General features: G+C 50.1%; 1 protein-coding gene across 27 annotated transcripts in view; it reads left to right on the forward strand.

Moving 5' to 3' along the window:
* Window positions 1–17,101, forward strand: part of MAP4 (microtubule associated protein 4) — a 156,907-nt gene that overhangs the window by 25,848 nt on the left and 113,958 nt on the right. For 26 of the 27 annotated variants that reach the window (XM_080581398.1, XM_080581400.1, XM_080581407.1 and 23 more), the window contains exon 2: window positions 3,383–3,436. The gene's annotated coding sequence lies outside the window, so the exon portion shown is untranslated. Of the gene's footprint in view, window positions 1–3,382; window positions 3,437–9,705; window positions 9,771–17,101 lie in introns of those variants that run through there. The other variant, XM_080581423.1, reaches the window with a different exon arrangement.

A 17,101-nucleotide genomic window follows, 5' to 3' on the forward strand; every position in this document is an offset into this window, starting at 1 on the left:
GTATGTGTACGCTTTTGGGACTCTGAGAATAACTGCTGAATTACAGATGGGATGGGCTGGTAAACTCGCAGGCGAGAAGGGAGCAGAAGGTGAGAGGTAAGCAGAAAGTACCGCGGTCTCCTAATGGGACCGGCAGTTCAGCTGGTGAAGGATCCATCGGTGGCAAACTGGACGGGATGAGAGGAGCCATCGAAATGGTCAGTAACAGAAGTACGAGGAGCTGGGGAACCAGCGGAGCTGGGGAACGAGAAGTACTGGTGCAGGACGTGAAACTGGCTATTAGGGGGTAGCAAACACGATGGGACAGTATGCATACCAGGCGCTGCCTGCTCCCTGATAGTGCAGGCAAGATAAAAATGAAGAGCGGGTGTGGTGTGGGATGTAAATGGAGCGGAGGCTGCTCTGCTCGTCTTGCATTGCTCTTCGGTGTCACTTGTGTAAAAACTCTCCTGGGGAGAAGGTTGCAGACTTGGGATGAGGGTTGCGACGTATGGACAGGTGTCTCTAATATTAAAATAATTCCCTCTGTTTCTCTAAACTGGGAAATGACTACGGGTGGTGATGGGCACAGGTCAGTATTTGCTGGCTGCGTGATAGATGCTGCATTTTTTCCCCCCATTCACCAAGACTTCTAAAAGTGGCTGGAGTCTGTCTCAGTTTATTTTGGGGGCATGAGGTAGCGTGCATCTTAGACTACTGTGAGGTCTAGCACATGCAGATCTCTGCTGTCCCACCTCCTGTTCTAGGAGAGCTGTCAAGCTGGGGTAGGAACAAGCAGCATTTCTGCTTGCCGGTCACAGACATCCCATGCAAGGGAAGAACGACCGATGTCATCTGCCTGGACCTCTGTAAGGCCTTTAACACGGTCCCATGTGACATCCTGGTCTCCAAATTGGAGGGAGATGGACGTGATGGGTGGGCAATTCAGTGGGTAAGGAGCTGGCTTGAGAGACCAGGGAGTGGTGCTCGATGGCTCCGTGTCCAGGTGGAGGCCGGTGACGAGCGGTGTCCCTCAGGGTCTGTCCTGGGACTGGTGCTGGTCAATATTGTTATCGATGACACAATGGGATCGAGCGCACCTTCAGCAAGTTTGCAGATGACACCAGGCTGAGCAGTGCAGTCAGTACAGCAGGAGGAAGGGATGCCATCCAGAGGGACCTGGACAAACGGGGGAAGTGGGCCCACGGGAACCTAACGAGGTTCAACAAGTGCAAGGTGCTGCTCAGTGCCTCACCGCCCTTTTTGTAAAAAAGATGGAGAGCATCTCTGCTCAGTCAGGTGGCAGGACAAGGGGGAATGGCTGTAAACTACAAGAGGGGAGGGTTTAGGTTAGAGGTTAGGAGGAAATTCTTCACTCAGACGGTGGTGAGGCACTGGCACAGGCTGCCCAGAGAGGTTGTGGATGCCCCATCCCTGGAGGTGTTCAAGGCCAGGCTGGATGGGGCCTTGACCAACCTGGCCTGGTGGGAGCGGTCCCTGCCCATGGCAGGGGGTTGGAACTGGGTGGTCTGTGAGGTTCCTTCCAACCCAAGTCATTCTATGTAAGGAGAAAAGCAATTTTTTACAACTTCGGATAGTTGATAAGACCTTGGTAGCATGCGAATGCTTTCCTTCGGGGCTCGTAGGACGAGCAGCTACAGATGCAGCTTTACCAGGAGGCTCTTGCCCAGACCAAGAGCCTGCGGCTGCCCTCCCTTCACTGATGTCAGAACCGTGCGTGGTGCAGCGCTGTGCGGCTGGAGGCGGACTTGTGACGTCCAGCAATAAGAAAGGAGCTAATGTTTCTCAAGTACTTCTCATTTTCTTTAACGTTCTGCCACAAAAGAGAGTGGTTTGCATATTTGTGTTTTTTTTTCCCCCTTAAGAAATAGTTTGGTATTCTCAACGCAAAGAGCAGTTGAGATGTAGTGTGGGAGAGCTGGTGGGTTACCGTGAAAGCCGTGGGATGAACTCTTAGCGGAGCACCGCCAGGGCCTGCTGCCCGCGGCTGTGAGCGGGGCGCTCGCCGGCTGGAAGCAGCTGGGGAGCAAGTCCCTGATGCTCCGATCTGTCACGGGGCGGCGAGCGGTGGTGTGGGGAAGGAAAACGTGGGCTTCTGGTGTGTATTAGCAGAGCCGCCTCCTGTTGGAGGGGGAGCGGCGATGTTACCATACAAGCAGGAGCCCATCCATAATATTTATCTCTGAATCATACGCAAGGTATTTCTCCATTCCTTAATTAACTTTGAGCTCTCCCTTCCAGCCCTGCGGAAGGGAACGGGGCTCTCGCAGAAGGTTTTTCTCACTCCTGAGTGTGTCTCTGTTTGCTAAAGCCGTAACGGTGGTGTTTCCACTGGCCTGGTTTTTCATTTAACTGGAAACTGTCATCTTACTGCCATGGGACAGGAAGCACGCGTCTGTAGCGAGGGGAACAGGCGCTGCCGTATCTGTACGGCTGCGTTAATAACAGGCCCTGAGCTGCCATTTTGTTGTGAGGCTGACTCAGCTACTCATGGCGGTGGGGAACGGGTTGGATGGATGTTCCTCCGTGTGTACCGAAATGCTGAACTGGCTCTTCCTCTGCAGCTTGGTTTGTGTTCTCGGCCACTGAGCGCTACGTGGGGAACGTGAGAGTATTGTTTTAATACATTTTTTTTGTTTTTAGATATGCTTGTTTTGCGATAAAGGAACGTTAATGAACAAGGTATAGAATAAAGTATACAAAAACTTGGGATGCAGCGTGCAGAACAGGAGGAAATGGTTCCCTGGTATAGCTAGTGGGCACAGCTTCATGGGCGTCATGGCAGACGTACAACAAATAGTCTATCTTCAACCTGAAAAACATAAAATATTAATCCAAATATCATGAATGTAGTATTTAAAAAAAAAATACAGCTTAAGGTCTTCTTCCTTTCACTGCTGCGTCAGGCCACAGGTGTGCTGGTGCCGCTTTAGCTTTGTTCATCTCCAGTCAGATAAAACCCAGCGCAGGAATCACAGGGGGCTGGGCGGTGTGTCCCTGTACCGGTGACTTTGGGAGCATTTAAGCCACTCTATAAACACCTGAAATTGTGCTTAGTGGAGGGATGTCCGGATCGTCCACTTCAGGTTAATGGTGCGTTTATAAAAACCTGTTAAATTGCATAATAAGGGAAAAGTTGCTTACAATTTTCACAGTATATCCTTGGCAGCTCGAGCAAACATTGGTGTGAAATAGTCATAGCTGGATAGCATTCCTGTTGAGAAGGGAACGTTAAAGAAAGCCTCCTGTGGGACTGTAGCAAGACTTCTCAAGTTTGAGTTCATTTTGAGTGACAGAAATCATCTTCGAGCCACCCTAATACTGACATACAAGTACTTGGTAATTGGCTTCCTCTTAATTCTGCATGTGTTGTGTTTTGCAGATAAGCAGCCTCTGAAGATTGAAGGACCTGCTAAAGGGAACACCTGCTTTTGAGGTATGAACTGTTTTTTTAATTATCCAACACTAAACCTTTGATTAGAAGTGAGGGCTCGATGCAGCTGCGTGTACACCCCGAGCTTCATCAGTTCTGGGCTCACAGCTACCATCCAGAGTTCAGCAATCTCCTTATCTCCCACGGAAGCTCAGTAGCAAGGCTTGGCGGAGCAGGCAGGCCTGGCTATGACAAGCCAAGTATTAAATGGCCTCCGGGATAGTCTGCATGCCTTTAAAAGGCATTATACGGAGAGTTCTTCGACTTGAGCTTCTGCAGAATAAATGTCTGAAATGCATTTAACTTCAGCTTCTGTTAAATGCTTTACGCACTGTTCATTTTGCTGCCTTCATTTTGAGTATTAGCGTCTAACAGTGCCCTGCTTCTGTTGAAGACGGGCAGTGTGTGGCTCCAGGCATGGCCTTCCTGGCCCACTGGACCTCTCCTCCTGCTCTTTGTGCTGCAGAGGGCAGACAGCTTGTTCCACGTGTCACACAAACCTTCTGTAGACCTCTTACTGATACAAAGATTAAGCTGGGCAATCTCAGCTGAGGTGAAACCAGGTCTGATTTGATTTGGTAGGAATTTGGAGCACTAGATCGTCTGAGATGCTTGTCCTGTCCTCCAGTTGTGGAAGGCACCACGAAGCTAAACTTCGGCTGGAGTTTGCTGTGAGGTCTGCAGTCAGAGGACATAGGAGGGGCAGGTGCTTCCACAACACATTTTAGCAAAGGAATTACAATTTCTTGATATTTATGTGGACTGAGGGACCCAGATGAATTCTACTTTGCAGTTTGAGTAGCGTGGCAGTGGCTGCTCTCAAATGCTGCCTATTTCTTTAAGTCCTGGGAGCAGTTTACTGCCTGTTTACTACACTAATTAATACTTCTTTCTGTCTTCACCTCAAAGTAGTCTAGAATATAAACCAATTCAACAGAGGGCACAGACAAAATGACCAAGTTGTTAATGTCAGTCTGCCAGTACGGTCCAGCGATACTTGGCTGTAAAGAACAGAGGAGTCAAAATGCATACAGTTATTACCGCTTGTTTTAACAACAACTATTTAATATGATTTACTAAAACTGTCTTGAAACAGCCCCACGTCTCCTAACGTCTTGCTATGTGCACGGGACAGAGAACGCCTCCTTCTTGCCTACTTAACTGAGAGGTGGAGAGGTGCAAAGTCCTGTCCCTGCAGTCAGGCAAACGCTCGTGTGTCCGTTCATGACACGACTGAAACCAGGCTCAGCATCACCGCCACTTGTTTGTGCTGTGTGTTGTGGCTGCCTGCCAGACCACCCCAAGTCGTTCTCTAAAAGCTGTTTGACAAGAAGCCAGCTGAGATGGCTTGTCTCGCTTCGGGTGGGATGGAGGGGGTGGGAGGGGAGGCGCCCAGGTTCTGTGCATGCTTTTCGTGGTGGCCGCAGTGGAGCAAAAAAGGTCCCTGGAGGCGGAGTGGAGCTGGTGCTCTGCGCAGCTGCACAGCGATGACACTGGGGTGGAAGAGCCCTACGCTGCCCTCCCTGAGTGTCCTGTCAAACTTTCCACTTGGCTTTGACTGGCGTGGCCGTATGTCTGCCAGGCTCCTGGGGTGTCTCGAATTGACCTCAGGCTTGGATTTCCTTGGTCGTGTTGTTAGCCCCCAAGTTGTTTGAGGTGGTGAGTTCGCTACGGTCTCCTTTTCCTCCTTTCTTTTTTCCGCTGCACAAACCCAAGCTACAACATAAGCTGACTCGCGGAGCCCCAGCAATACTCAGAGTTGCACCTTTCAACATTTGTTGTTCCGTGGTTTCAGGACATGGAACCAAACAGGTGTTTCCCACAGACTGTATTCAGCAGCTAAAAATGCTTCCTGAAGTAACTTATCCGGGAACGTCTAATCCACGCTCATTGACTGCCCAAATGAATAAAGGCAACTTCCTCCCCAGTATCCTTCGGGGGAGCCCGGGAGAGCGGGCAGGAAGGAGAGGTGTTTGTGCGAGTCCGCCCGTTGGTTGGGCCTGGTTGGATGACCCGACCGAGGAGTGTCTGGGGTTCCTTACGAAGCAAAACCGAGAACCTGTTCCGCTCAAATCCTGCCTGCATATTCTGTTAGGAGCTACTTCCACCAAGTACAGTTTCACCCTGGTCATCTTGCCTAAACTACAAGTACTGACTAGGGCTCTCGTGGCACCTAGGATTTCGTTTGGTTATTGTGTTGTAACACGTGTAGGTGGGGGAGAAATTACTTCTAAGCATTTCCTGCTGGATTAATTTATTTTTTGTGCAACTGCTTCAGCTGGAAGGAAACCAGCACAACAGCACATCTTCAGGATCAATGTTATTGATGAAAAGTCAACTAGACTGGGGCTGCTGCTGCCATAATTGTAGTAGGAGTAAGTAGCTTCAGTAGCTTCCTTCAGCAAATGGAGCTTGACTGCTTGTGCTCCAGGAGGATTTTGTGGCTTGCTGGAAGAGGGGCTGCTGCATTAGGCATCCACCCTTTTAAAAAGGGGTTGAGGATGGCGCTGGCCTTTTAGTTTGAGAATACTGGGAACAGACTCGAGGTTTAGCCCTTGAAGAAAGAGAAGCCTTGGGAAGAAGGCAGTGCTAATACATCACTTCCAACATATGGCTTGAGTTCCCTGCAGAGATGTGGGCAGAACCCTTTATTTTAATCCTTAAAAAAGGAAAAATAAGGCGGAGGAGGGGGTTGTTCAGTACCATACCGCGCTGTTTGGTCCCATATCTCCCTCTTTTTGGAGGGGAAGCTGCCTGTGTCAAAGGGCACAATGCTGTGGATGCTGGCAGCAGCTGTACCTGCAATAAGGAAGTGAATCATTCCCTGCAGAACTAATAGGCTGTACCTGATAACATTGCAGGGAGACCTGAATTCTTTTTATTGATCTCTTTCATTGAAGACTCAGCTTTTGTTTTCCAACCAATGCCTTGTTTTTAAGCCATGGTTGAATGTATTTGTTATCAGGAGTACGGAAACGTAAATACAATAGTGGTTGAACTGCAGTAGCTACTCCCTTCCTCCTCTAGTGGCTTCCTGCATACGTTTTGGAAGGTGGAAATTACTCTTCTGCGTTAACGAATTTCAGAAATGAGTGTTCTTCCCCCTGTTGCTGCTCTGTCAGATGTCAAAAACCAAAGGGTGTGAGCAAAAAAACCCACGAGTACTCTCATGTATGTGTTAGGACTGAGAAGTAAACTAAGGCCCCTTGCTGGAGCTCCCTCTAGGAGCTTTCCTGCGCTCCAGCCTGACGCAAGCACTGGCTAACAGAACATCTTGTTGTTTTTCTCCACTTTACCTAAACCTGTAACCAGATAACCGTGCGGGCAGCCTTCTAGTTGAACTAAGTCTGCGTTCATCCGCTTGTGATGTTTGAGCGAGTCTCTTAAAAGAATAACTAATAAAATCAGAACAGTGCCTTCACTGACTTGAATGTTTTTCTCCCAGACCTCGGCTTGCAATTATTGTAGAAAGCTGCTTTGTCAGCGTGGTTCTCCTTGTAGCAACGTGGGTCACTAGGAGCTGATGCTGGTAGCTTTCTTAGCTGGGTATGAGTTTTGCCATTATGAGTTTTGTCATTAAAACTAGCTCAAGACACTGGAAAGGTTCAAACAGTGACACCCGTTCTTTTACAGCTCGGGAGGGATTGGGTTGAGCTGTTTGAAGGTTAGAGTTAAACTGACCTCAAACCGTAGGCTGTCGTGTGCTGCTTTTTTACCGAGAGTCCCTCCTGAGCTCTGTATGGCAGTAACAACTTTCTGGGGTGAGTTATTTACCTGCGGCGCTTCCTTGCGTAACCCGCCACCCTTTGTGCTATTAATACGCCCCTACTGCACTAATGCTGCTCCCGGCCCGGAGCGCAGCAGCTCCGTGATGCTCTCACGGCGCTTGGCCAGCTGCATGACTGAACTTCGAGAGGATCCCAGGGATTCTTATTTAGCTAAGAATAAACATCACGTGAGAGCAGGAGTACTTCCCTGCCCGGGGGAGAATTAAGATGGCGTGCTGGGGGGGGAGCAGCAGCAGCTTAAGGGCCGGCCCGGCCTCCCTCCGCTCCGGAGGGATAAGCTGCGAGTCCGCAGGAAGCAGAAGGGCCTGGCACGTAACCTCCTGCTTTCCTTGCTGCTCAGTTCGTCGGTGCACCATGACACAGTGCTTTCCCAACAGTCTATTTTTATAATTGAAGAATCTGATAACCCTCCTTGTGAAAGGAGACGCGAACGTACTTGCTTCGTTTCTAGCCGAGCAGTGTGTCATGTTGGGCCTCGGCCTGCATCTTGGGTACCTGGTAACGTGCTACCGAGCGACTTGCTGAGCACTTCTCTCTGACTTCTCTCCACCTGCATTTTTCTCCAAGAGAAGGAGTGTCTCCTTCTCTCGGATTGCACGCAGGCAATATTTACTTCCAGGCTTCTAGCAAATCCTTTCATGAGCTGTTCGTAGCCAAAGACTCCAGTTCCTCTGGTAGAGGTGCCCAGGAGGGTTGAGCTACGTTCCACCTGGGTTTAAAAGGACTTCTGATTTTATCTTCCTCGCTTATGTGTAGACAGAAATATCCCTACTTAAAAGTAAGAAAAAAACACACAGAGGGATGTGGCTGCCCCAGAGCGCACAGAAGGAGCAGCGGGCTCCACGGCTCTCGGTCCTCTGGGTGTGCTCTGCTCCCACCCTGGCGCTGCCTAGGGACTTCATTCTCCATGAATTTGTGAGCAGCTGAGAAGCCTCCCTGTGAGTGCAGGGACCAGCTCGTTCCTGGCTGCAGGACCCGCCGGGGGCAGAGCGGACGGGTGGTGGTGCTCAGCGAGCGGGCCCGGCTCCCTCCGAGCCGCGCTGCCTGCGTGGCTGCAGAGCTCCGTGCCGGCTGATGCTCCAAAACCGGGGCTAGGCACTAACAGAGCGTTTGTTTCTCCTTTTTAAATGTCTGGTTCCGGAGGGCTTTGTTGTGGTTTCGAAATGGCAACCCCCTATCTCCCAGCTAGTTCAGGTGTCTGTTCTACTTCCAGATCCCTTTTGGGGCACCTCTGTCAGTTCGCAGGAGCCCGAGGGCAGGGCATGGTGCGCCAAGGCACCTGACGAGTCCATAAGCTACCACTTTCTGTGGTGAGGTTTTGCAGAAGTTACAAGAGCTAAAACTTGTTTCTTAGCCTAGATGTGTGGTTTGTTTCGTTCTTCGGGAGCTTTTGAACTTCCGATAGCGAAAGCTTTCAAATATTTTGTTCTTTGCAAGTCATTTGCGTGAAAAAGCATCAATAGATTTGCTGTTTCACTCATCTGGCTCAAACATGCAGCTGGTGGTGAGCTGTCACTGATGAAAATAGTTTACTAGGCAGCCTTTTCATTTGGAAGCTACCAGTTCTGTGTCCTGATCTACAGGTTCTTATCCTGTATAATTACGCTGTCAAGAGGTGCTTAGTTTAATTAAAGTGAAGTAGCTGCTCTAATGCAGTCACTAGCATAACTAGGGTTATTCTGTATAGGTAAAGGAGTAAAGTTTGTGTGTAAACGGAGTTCCTGGAAGCAGTGACTGTGTGTACCCAGTTGCCAAGCAAACTGCTTCTGTTTTCATACTTGTATCTGCTGTAGCTCCTATAATATACAACCTGTCGTGTTTGGTGCTACTTGCTCAACTGTTGTCTTGCTTTTTGGGTAACACCAGCTGGTGACGTTGGGGCACTTCTCTAGGGGTCGCTTTGCTCGCAGCAGATGGCGTCCAGCCTTTCTTGTGGGCATCAGACCGTAGCTTCCCCTACCTGCATACAGAAACGTGGCCTCCAGCAGCTGGACGTGAGGTCTTTCAGTGCCACCTGTGGCTCGATTCACCCTTGATACCCCTTGTGGAATAAGGGAGCAGAGCTGCTGAGTCTCTGGCCTCTTTCTGCCAGGCTGTTTCCACAAGCTGGAACTGCCTCGGCCGTTCTACGGAAAGCTTAACTCCCAATTTTCAAGACTTATCACAGTAAACTTATTGATGCGTGCGTGATATGAGTGTAACATTTAAATGCTATTTAATGGTTGCAGATTTTACTATTTGAGAGCTTTTTTTGTTTCACTTCATTTCAGAATATCTGTCTTCTCTGGTCTTTACTTTCCCTGCTACCCTCTTAGATGCATATATATACATGAGGCAAACCACTGAATTCGTGAAAGTATCAAGAGCCTGAACAGCACTATTACAGCCAGAATTAATCTGAACTGGATCCCTGAAAAATCATTCTTCTTACAGCATGACTTGAGTTCTTTCACGCCTCTTGGTTTGTAGCTCCAGCGTTCACGTTGCTTGGGAAGAAAGCAGTACGGTAACAGAAGAAACCGTCTTAAAATGAAAGCCAAGATTGTCACGTAAGCACAAGACTCATTATTCTGGGAACAGCGTATATAAGAGAAATGTGGAGCAGGATGAATGTAGGGGAGCTGAAGGGAGGACTGAGTGACTGAGGTGAACTTCTGCAGTGAAGCTCTTCCCTCCGTGTGCGTTCGAGTCGTCTTTCCCAGGCCATGGCAGCAAGATGATCTCGGGGGAGGAAGAATGCCTAATAAAAATGGGAATCGCTGATTGACCTGATTAGAAATAAGCCTGCTTTTTCCCCTCCCAAGATAAAGGACTCTGTAGGAAAAGTCCAAGCCATTATTTTCTGCGTTTTGCCTTCCGTGAGGTCGAAGCTGCTTTCCTTTCTGATGCGTGTGCTATTAAAGGAAAGCAGCTGACAGCAACAGCTGCTCGCCTTGCCTGTTTGGTTTGTGGCTTAGCAGTCAATGTGCAACACAGAAAGAAAGAAAGTGCTGTGCTAACAGCCAGGGTTTTCGTACCCTGCCCCGCGCTGTCTTCTCGCCCTCCGTGCTCTGCCAAGAGCAGGCAGGAGGCTCTCCCCGCGCTGATTGATGCAGCAAACCTTATTTGGTGCCGCCGCTCTGGTGCGGCTCTGAAAATCCCGTCTCCTGTGAAACGCCTCGGAGGCCAGCACGCAAGTATGACTTTGTTTTCTTTTGAAATCAGCTCTAAAACCACCTATTTCTTAGCTAAAACTTACAAGTCTGCGCAGAAGGTGGGCAGACTCCTCCGTTTCCCTTAGATAAGCGTTTATGGCTCTGGAGATGACATACCAGCCTTCTTTAGGGCTCTTATTTCAATGCTTGTAGGCCTGTGCTCAGCCAGACACTTGAAAGTCCCTCACAGTTATTATCTATGAACTCATCTTCCATGTGGCTTTTTTGAAGGCCGGCCAAGACCATTAATCCCCACCTTTCAGAGGCCCTAATCCCTGCCGGGGCTTATAGGAAAGTTATTCTTGTACTCCCAGCGAAGCTGCTCTGGCAGAGCATCTCTCCTGCTGTAACTTAAGGCAAGTTTATTAATGTGACTTTTTATCAGCTTGGAAACCGTACAGCTCATAATGTAGCAATCTAACTTGGACAGTCTTACCCCATCTTGCTGAGTGGTTAATAGTAATGAAATTGCCCAAAGGAAGGAAATCATTCAGGAGGCTGGTAGTCTCTTATCTCACTGTGCTTAAGTATAATTAACAGTAATAAAACACTCTTTGAAGGCACGGATACATGCCGCATTTTTGGGGAATGGGTGCAAGTGAAGTCAGGGTTGGAACAGGTCTGTTGAGCTGATTTTAATTTTTACAGTTGTCACTCTGCTTCTCAGCCCAGCTCCTAGAGCCGCCTGGCTCTGGTTTTTGGCTGGCTGGGGCTCGGCTGATGCAGAGCCGCCTTCGTACGTGAGGCTCCCCCTTCCCCTGTCCTTCTTCAGAGACTTTCCCTTGGTTCCGAGGAGGCTCCTCCACACGCTCAGGATGAGTTTGGGTGGGATTCCTTCTGTTTTGTCGTCCTTCCAGGGATTACGGTGAGTTGGCCAGAAGGGCGGCGTGGACGGTTTGCCCTCGGTTCCGACTTCGCCCTGTTGGGTAGCGTTGGTCAACGCAGGAACTCGGCTGCCTCCCCAGCAGCACCGTGGGGAGATTCCAGAACCCACTGCAGGATTTTAGACAAATCCAGAGCAATTTAAGCCTAATTCCCAGGGATGTGGTGGAATTAATCTCTTAAATGCCCGGAGTTTTTTTCCTTCGTGAGTACTGTGGCCAGAATTAGGCTTTTCAAAGCCAGATAGCAAAAGGAGTTCCTGTCTTGGCTTTGCTCAGCTGTTAAATGTCTGATAAAGAGCATTACAGCCTTCGTGCCTGTAGTTCCCGTGCATCTCGTTCTGGACACGCTGCACGTAGTTACTTCCCTGCACAGAAAGAAGATGAGTTTTGTGAAAAGTACCTCTTCACCCTGAGCAGAGAGAGCAGGAATTAAGTCCAAAAGGGGATGTAACAGATGGGAAACTGCAGCTGAGTCTGAAATCTGAGTGAGCAACCTTGGGCTCACTGGGCAGGAAAATTGTTCGTGCACGCTGGAGTTCCTCCTGAGATCTGTGGAAGAAGCAAGGGCTGCTCTGTGCCGCATAAATGCTGCGTGCCAGAGAAGTGATGCTCTGAATGCGATTGCCCTGGAGTCCCAGGATGTTATCTCAGAGAGCAAGAACAGCAAACGAGTAAGTCCAGCCTCCTCAGGTTCATCAGCAACTCTAAACTCTTTCAGAGCAGTAAGTGGGCCTGTTCCATGACCTCTCCTGCCTTCCCTAAAGCAACACTTTGGGAACAAGTTCTCGAAAGGAAGCGCATGAAGGCATACATAAAACCCGACACAGTGACTTTGATTTTCATAGGAGTCCACATTACGAGTTGGTGTAGATGATCTTACCTCACTGACAGAAGGAGTTTTTTATCTCAAAGGGAAGAAGTCTAGTAGTCCAAACCAGAGTTGGGTAACAAATTACTAAAATATAGTTATCCAGAGCGCTCCAGGAGCCGTGAGTCACTGTGGATGCAGCAGCCACTGAGGTGTGCCCGTGCCTGCTCTGGGGCTCGTGGGAAGGCGCAGCAGGGCCGTGCTCTTGCCACATGTGGGGCGCAGCAGGTCGGCCGCTCCCGGCTGATGGCGAGGCGTTGGGCGCTTCCATTCATCCCTCGGTGCCCTGGTCTTTGCTGGGATATGACTAAAGGGATAAAAATGTCAGAGCAGAGATTTTAAAACAATGAAAAAGTAAAAAAAAAAATATTGAGCAATAAAAAGCCGCGTGACTTGATGGGACTCTTCCCCTCCTGTTCCAGGAGGCTCCTTGCTGTGACCGCGTGCCGCGGAGCAGGGCTGGCAGCGCGGTGCCCTGAGTGCGGTGCCCTGCTTCGGGAGCGCCTCGCGAGGACCAGCTCTCACCTGGGAGAGCGGCTTCAGCCTCGTGGCGGCTGTTCAGCCCCGTCGGCTCGTCGGGACAGCTCTGGTGGCAGTAGGCTAGCAAAGCCCGAAGGCTTTAACAAGCAGTGCCAGCGTGTGCGAGGCTTTCCTTGATATGACTTGCTTTTACCCTAAAGCCACATGGTTGTGTGCCTTTCTGTGGAGGAGGTAGGTGAGGAGTAGTGTGACACTGGCATCTTTGTGGTACATATGTGAAATTCTTGCTTTTGGAGCTGACCCTCCAGAATAATGCGGGCTGCAACTCAAATTCTTCCTCCTGTCCTGACTCTTCCTACCGTACTGACTTCTGGCCTTGCACAGGAGACAAACTGAAGCAATTGGAGACAAGTAATAACTTGTGAGGCTTTTGAAGCAGCAGGAGGAAGATGTTTGTATATTAGTGAGCAGGATGGGTGGCTGCCCTTCCACTGCAGGACTAGTTGGGACTCCAGGAGCTAGCTTCGTAGCACCCAGAGTCATTTCAGGTCTTAATTTAAGAGCAAGAAGGTTACCTGAAAATCTGAATGAACAAGATTGGCAGTTGTGGGGCAGAGATGCGAATTCTGGAATCGTTCCTCCATTTTTTTTAATATAGCCTTGCCTTGTTTCCATTCTTGGCAAAAAGCCCCTGTACCGATGGAATTCCCTGTCTGCTGTGGGGCTCTGCAGCACTTCATCGTCCCAGGATCTGGGGTGGGGAAGGGATCCTTCCCGAAGCTGCTTGTGTGTCCAGGGAGGCTGGGGGGGTTGTTTCGGTTTGGTTTTAAGGCTTGCCTTCAAGACGTAAAATGAAAGTGCTTTTGGGCTCATCTTGCTCTTTTCACAGGCTTTCGTAGGAGACTTTTCCTAGTCTCCTTTCCGGCTGCCTTCATCTTGGATCTTAGTAAAGCCAGTCGCACTGTGTTCTTCCTGCAGCGTCCTGAGCCTTTCGCTGCAGAATGCCGTGTAGACAAGCACCCCTACTCTTGCACATATACATTTAGACGCGCAAATGAGTTTTTGCTGGTGCTCTGTCATTTAGGTGTTCCTTCCACGTTCATCTTTGATGGAGATCTAACTCCAGCTAATTATTTTAGTTTGCATAAGTGCTGAATTTAGACTTTATTTTTAACCTGCTTTTACCTAATTGGCAAACGAAAAAGGGGGAGGGGGCATACGATAGGCACGTATCCCCTGCCGGTGGGTACGGAGATCCCTCCACAACTTGGCGTTCTACCATTTTTTCCCTTTGCTAATAAGAGATCTGGCTCCTGCCATCGGTTTGGGCGTAGGGCTCCTGTAAGGAGCGGGAGTGGCGCAGTCGCTCCTGCAGGCAGGGCTGCTGGCGCAGGATCGCCTTCCTTCGCGGTCACCTCTCCCGGGAGCTAAGCCCGAGGAGCCTCCTGGGGGTTCCCGCGCTGAAGGCGACCCGTGTCGGAGCCGCCCGCCCGCCCCGCCGCTCGCTCTGCGTCTGGAAGGCAGCGCCCGGAGGGCTGCGTCGCTCGGCGGGCTGGGGGCAGCGGGCGACAGTCTCTGTAAGCGAGGCTTTGGTTGCTGAGGGGGTTTGTCCTTTATTGCCACGCACTGCGGCGCCAGAGACCTCTTCTTTAAAGTCTATGACCAGGTCAATTCCTGTGCTGAATTACAGCAAAGGTCAGTGCCAGCGACCCAGCTTCCTCATGGAGAAAGATCACTGTACAAGTCTGTTCCTATGGCTGTTGCAAAGCTTGTGTTTTATTTAGGTGAGCAGGACAGAGCGCTGCATTCCCCGTGGAGGAGCCCGTGGACGCATGCGCAAAGACGAAGAGGCTGAGCGAAGCGCTGATCTATCCTTGCTGGCGTAAGGATTGTTTCTGGGAAAACATCATCCCAGAACACAAAGCTTTTGCCCTGCAGAGGCTGGAACAGCCTGCTTGGTTTTCTGAGGAGGTGTGTGGGTGGGTTTTTTTTTTGCGGCTCTTAATTTACGTAGTCCTTCCATAAGGTCTCTCAATCCTTGGTAGCTGTTAAAATGGTCTTCAGAGTAGCCAGCTTCAGTGAGACTTCTATTTGCATTTGGGAGCGTTTCATTACCTGATGCTCTGTGGGTTGTGTAACTTCTCAGGCGTGCTTTGCAGATCTGGCTGACGTTGAAGACTTAGCTGCTCTGTGGAGATGGAAAGCTGGCGTCCGCATCCCTGTGCTTGCTAGGCTCTGTGCCGTGCTCTTCAGAAAGACAAGTCATGCCCTTTTTCCTGAAGCAATGTAAAATTCCTCTGTGCTTGAGGAAGGTAGAGTTGAATTGTCCTTGTTGCAATCACCACCACTGCGTGGACTTCTCCCAGTTCTTTCTTTTATTTTTTTGTGGTTTCTTTTAAAATCTGTTTAAGAAAAAAAATTCTTTCTTAAATCCAATTGACTTGGTTCCAGTTGACAGATGACTTTAATGTAAGTAAATGTCCATCTCTAAACTGAAGCGTAGCTTTAGTTGGGCTAAATGTCGGACTGTCAGCTCGCAGGCTGGCCTTAATTGTGGCTTTACGTTGATGGCGGGTAGGAGATCTACCCGCGGAGAGAGGAGGCGAGCTTACGGCTTTCCTCTGGCTAGTCCAGGACGTCTGCCCAGTTTGCTTTGCAGACGCTCTCGTTTGATCAAATGGAGGCTCTCCAGGCTATGAATGTCTAAAAGGCGGGAAGAAAGCCGAATTTGTCTCCAATCTCCAGAAAACCGAGAGAATCCTTCCAACGCTACTGAAGAGATGCAAATAATGGGAGACTGCCTGGTGTCTGTCTTGGCTAATTCGCCCGGCAGCTGAATCATTGCACATGGCGAAAGCATGCGTTACAGGCTTTATTGCTGCGTGCTTAAAGGAAATTTAGTTGGTGAAAATGTTTCAAGCTTATGGAGCAGAAAGGTTCATTACAGCCTTGTACCCAGCCTGGTTGTAGAAGTGAGGAATATGTGCAGTGTCTGTTAGCAGCAAAAATAATGCCTCGCTTTAAACTGCGGAGAAATGGTTTGTGTCCCGAGTAATGAAATTCTGCAAATTAATGGGTGTTCTTGGGACTACTGAAGAAAGAACAGAATTATGTAGATTCTTACAAAGGCAGCAGGAAACTGAAACAACTGCGCTTATTTTAAGCCACCAGCTCTGAAATTCTGAAGTTGCAGTTTATAAAAGCTGGAGGTATGACACTTTAAAACAACAAAAACAAAAAAACAAACAGCAACACTCAGCGGGAGCTCGTTTTGTTCCAGTGCCTTTCCCTGTCGTAGTCCATTGGCCTCGCCGCGGTGGTCTCCGTTCTGCTCTGCCAGTCGCTCTTCGTTTATTGCAAAAATAAACGCCACCCCGAGCATCTTCTGCAGCGCGGCGTCAGTTGCTTCAGGCTCTCGCGGATCTGTGGCATGTGCCCATGGACTGCTGCTTCCCAGCTCGTCTTTGTGGCTGCTGCCTGGGAGAGTTCCCGAACCCCCCGGAGGTAACGGTGCTGTTCTCCCTTGGGTCAGTGCGTAGACCGAGGTGCAATTTTCACGGCGTAGGGCAGCGTCATTAAACGGGGAGCTGACCGTCGTCTCGCTCCTCTTGTGCTGATTTTTTTCCTCTTCTGCCTGCCCCTTCCACTTCCTTAGGCTTGTTTCCTTTTTTGATTTACGCTTTTATTTTCCTTACCCAAAGCACGTATGTACAGGTTCCAGCCAAGATTTTACTCTAGTCGCTGTTTTTGCCCATATTCCTGCCCGTTCACAGGCTTCCTCCGACTGTCCTCTCCCAGGCAGGGCAGCGGTGCTCGGAGCTTCGTTATCTGCTGGGCTCTGTCGCAGCCCCTCGCTTGCTCAGTGTGCACGTTCCGTTATCCCCGGCTGAACAGGCTGCAGACAGCTCGAGAACCTCAGGAATTGCTTCGAGAACCTCAGGAATTGCTTTGCACCGCGTGCTGTTGGTCAGAGCTTGCTCGGGCCGTTTCTCTCCGCAGGCCCCCTGCTCCAGGAGACGCAGCTCGGGTGGGAACAGCAGCCTGAAGGCGAGGTGAGGGAACGAGGTGGTGGCCTGGGGAGAGAAGCACAAGGAGCGAGATAGCAGACGTAGGAAGGGGAAGTGATTCTGAGCGAGCCGTGCCGTGCCGTGAGGAGGCAGCAGCGGCTGAAGCTCCGTCTCCTCTGTGAAGTCCCGCCGGCAAGCTGACCTGCAGGTTCGCGGAGCCTGTCTGAAGTGAGCAGCTAAAGCACCGCGCTTATCTCGCGCGGCCACGAGCTGCTTGTGGAAGTGAACTGAGATTTGCATCGGGCCTCTGCAGCTATTTCGTGGTTAGTGGTGAGCGATTCAGTGGCGCTGACTGCTCTGTAGCAGCCCTGGCTCACCTTGCAGTGTGCCCGGCCCCCCGTAGTCTGTTTCCACGGTACCCCCACATCCGTCTCCCGTTCCCAGCCT

The sequence above is a fragment of the Anser brachyrhynchus genome (assembly GCF_964034855.1).
Source record: "Anser brachyrhynchus genome assembly, chromosome: 2".
Taxonomy (NCBI): Eukaryota; Metazoa; Chordata; class Aves; order Anseriformes; family Anatidae; genus Anser; species Anser brachyrhynchus.